General features: G+C 31.2%; 1 long non-coding RNA gene across 2 annotated transcripts; it reads left to right on the top strand.

The window, feature by feature from the left end:
- Nucleotides 1-530: 530 nt before the first annotated feature.
- Nucleotides 531-1,901, top strand: LOC108735147. 2 transcript variants are annotated; one of them, XR_003232522.1, is made up of 3 exons: nt 531-673; nt 1,186-1,429; nt 1,860-1,901. It is a non-coding gene; the product is annotated as an uncharacterized LOC108735147 (long non-coding RNA). The 2 variants fall into 2 exon arrangements; XR_003232523.1 differs by lacking the exon at nt 1,860-1,901 and adding an exon at nt 1,515-1,778.
- Nucleotides 1,902-4,047: the final 2,146 nt, after the last annotated feature.

Here is a 4,047-nt window from a genome sequence, read left to right on the forward strand (position 1 = left end):
AATTTGGAAGCAATCGGAACAACAAATTGTCTGTAGTGGTATCCTTCCTAGATTTGGTTTGCTCATCACACTGGTAATCTTTAGTACGCCACTTTCTAAAATTAATTAAGGTAAAAATACATGACTTCAATAATATTAATTATTCTTTATTAATCTGTTGTTAAATTTCTGTTAACAATTATATATTATCAACTAATTGAGGTTATTGTGCATTTATATATTGACAGTTTTTATTTCCCACAGATTAAATTGACATTTATCATTGATTTATATCAATGGAGTTTCATTTTAGCCTTTTTCTATTGTCTGCATCGTAAATTGACGTCGTGTTATTTGACATTTATGTATGTCGTGATCTATGGTTGTGATGTAAAATGGCGTGGAAGTAACGCTTATTATTTTATAATTCAATTTATTTTACATGCTTTTGATGCGTTTTTATTTGTGTTTCTTAATTGTAAGTGTAATTAATATTTTTTTATCCATTTCTGCAGGTCATACAATACATGAGAGAGAATTAATGTTCAGTTTGGTTATACTGAAACAGCCAATGTCTACATGGGTGTGGTCTTTCGTGGATTATATTCTTGTTTTGCTGTTTCGTCTTCGTCTTGTAACATCTTGCTCGTCACACTGGTAGACTTTAGAACGCCACTTTCTATAATTAATTAAGGTGAGAATACATGACTTCATTAATAGTAATTGCTCTTTATTCATCTGTTATGGGTGCTTAATTCTTTTTCTTAATCTCCAAGATTTACAATCACACATCCCCAATTCATACCACCATTCACTGTTTTTTTTTTGAGTGAAGGAATGAGCATGTAAGATTGAGGGTATTTTGGGAGTGGAGGTATAAATGGGTTTTAAAGAAGTATGAATAATATTGACCGAGTAAGTGTAGGTATAAGAGGGGGTGTGAGAATGTATATCTCACAACTCAACTCATTCCTTCACTCGCAGAATACCCTCATTAGTACATGAGGGTACACTTTGAGTAGAGAAATGAATGGGTTATGAGTAACAAGTGTGAATGGGGTTGAAGAAGAGATTGGAGGTATGAATTGAGAATGTGAGATTGTAAGAATTAATGTGGAACAGATTTTTCCAAGAGTGTGCATGTTACTGATTTATACTGAATGATTTAAAAATGATAATTACTTTTTCTTGCCTATTTCTTTATAGATTGTCCCACAAATGAGAAGAAATTGCAGTTAATTTCGGTACTACTAAAACAAGCGATGCTTGTGACGTCTCCACCTTCCAACATTATGCAGTTAATTATTGCTGTAACAATGACAGGCAATTGGAAATTAATTAATTTGGAAGTGACCGCAACAACAAATTGCTTGCAGTGGTATCCCTCCTAGATTTGTTTTGCTTGTCAGACTGGTAGACTTTAGTACGCTACTTTCTACAATTAATTGAGGTGAGAAAACATGACATCATTAATGCTAATTGTTCTTTATTAATGTGTTATGGAATTTTTTTCAACAATTATCTATTGTCAACAGTATAAATTGAGGTTATTGTGCATCGATCTCTCGTGACAGCTTTTATTTCCCACAGAATAAATTGGCGTTTATCCATCGATAGTTACCAACTACCATCTAACTACTACTACTCGTTGATTTATCAATGGATTTTCTTTTTACCCTTTTTCTATTGTCTGCTTCGTAAATTGACGTCGTATTATTTGACATTTGTCTATGTCGTGATCTATGGTTGTGATGTAAAATGGCGTGGATGTAACGCTTGTTATTTTATAATTCAACTTATTTTACATGCTTTTTGATGCGTTTTTATTTGTGTTTCTTAATTATAAGTGTAATTAATGTGTTTTTTATCCATTTCTACAGGTTATACAATAAATAAGAGAGAATTAATGTTCAGTTTGGTTATACTGAAACAGCCAATGTCTACATGGGTGTGGTCTTTTGTGGATTATATTCTTGATTTGCTGTTTTCGTCTTCACCTTGCAACATCATGAAGTTAATTTTCAACTGATAAATAAGAACAACAGGAGATTTACTAAAACAACATTTTGTGCTGTGGTATTCCTTCTGGATTTGGTCTGCATGTAACATCTGCAAACTTTGAAAAGTTACAGTCTACAACTAATTAAGGTGGGAATGCTTGATATAATTAATTTTAATTGCTCTTTATTAATCTGTTACCACCGTATCTGTTTCAGATCGACGTTGGAGAAGACAAAGATGACCCGGCAGTTTATCTTGCATGCTCTATCTAGTAGAATTCATTAGGTTCATTTTATTCAAATTAATTTTTATTTTGCATGCTTATTTTTGTTCATTTTATTTGAAGTGATTGTTGATTGTAGATGTTTTTATTTTTTTTTTGTATGTAGTAGTAGTGTAGTAGTAGAAATAACACGTTTAGTAGTTGTAGTATAGTCTAACCTTGCTTACCTCTTCGCTTAGCTTACTGCATATTCTTCCTAATTTGCTTTGCATTTACCCTACGAGTTCTACATGATTCAACGTTTCGTTATCGTGTGTGTTTCTTCTCACCCTTGTGGAATTAGGGAGGGCCTCCCCGAACGACTTCCCTTGGGCTTAGCTATTTAGTTGATCTTAAAAGTGTCTTATACACTTTTCGCGAGTCTACTCTAGCGTTACTTCCTTTCAGACAGGGTACAGTGGGTTATCTGGAATAGGAGCAATAGGCGACTGCCCAGCTTGCCTTGGCGAAATCTGTCCGATCTTCTCTACCAAAGCTATTAGTATTTGTCGTTAGTCCTTGTAATTGCACTATTCGCTTTCAGGTAACCGAAGAAGACTGAAGACATCGTATTGTTTGCTTTTTATTGTATTTTCTTTGAAATTTCATGTGTTTTCTTGTCTTTCTCTTACAGGTATTTTGTTTTTTACTGCATAAACTGTTATATCTTTATAATCATAACTTAGGTTGATATTTAAAATGTTTCTAAATTGATTTTTTGGTATAATTGTTAAATTAAATTAATTATTTGTTTACGCTTTCAAAATTAATGTTCGTTTGGGTGGATAGGGTGGCTATAAGGGGAGATGCGGAGGCCACAGAAGGTTAGGGAGGCTTTTTTCTCCCTAATCTTGCATTTAAATAATAATGGTATGACAGTTTATGTATAATAAATGTATTTTCTTTGAAATTTTATTGATTTTCTTGTCTCTCTTACAGGTATTTTATTTTTAACTTTTATAAGTCGTTAGAATGTATTATATCTTAGACATTTTGTTTATATTAATGTATTGTTATTTGAAATAAATTTGTACTTTGTTATAATAAATGTAAATTGTATTTCTAAATAATAAATGTATTTTGAGTGTATTATCATTCTTTGGTATTTAAATAAATAAATAAATAAAGTATGTGCTTTTAATTGTGTCCTCAGTCTTGAACAACAGTAAAGAATAAAATAGTACATACTGTAAAAGAAAAGAAATTGTGCCAATATTTGAAAATTACCAGAACCATTAAATGCTCAGGAGCTGAACTATTTGTAAGAAAGGTGAAGTTAATCCCTCGCTGTAATTCTGAACTTTTAAAAAGATCCAATACAACTTATGCTCTCCTAATACAAATATTGGTATTTATGAAAATTTTCTGTTTTGAACCAAATACGAGAGTTGGTCAGAAAGTAATGGAAAAATCAAAAATTGTTTTTTGTTCCACAACTTTTCGACCGGCCCTCGTATATGATGCAAAATTGAAAATTTTGATAAATCTGAAAATTTGTATTAGGAGAGCATAAGTTGCAAAAGGTCTTTTTAAAAGTTACAATTTTTAGCGCGAAATCAACTATATCGCAGTCTTGTTTTTCGTTTTTCTCCATCGTTCGGCCTTGAAACGTTTAACTGTACTATTACTATCATAATTTTTGTTCATTTCCAGTACTATAACTATAATTTAAATTTCTCAAAAGATGTCTTAGTGTAATTTTTAATAAGTAAAACGCTGTTTATATCAAAATGAGGTTTATTTAGCAACTTTATTATATATTTTATTTAAATAAAATAAAATTTGTTCAATAATACATTTATTGT

Source organism: Agrilus planipennis, unplaced genomic scaffold, assembly GCF_000699045.2.
Source record: "Agrilus planipennis isolate EAB-ADULT unplaced genomic scaffold, Apla_2.0 scaffold5, whole genome shotgun sequence".
Taxonomy (NCBI): Eukaryota; Metazoa; Arthropoda; class Insecta; order Coleoptera; family Buprestidae; genus Agrilus; species Agrilus planipennis.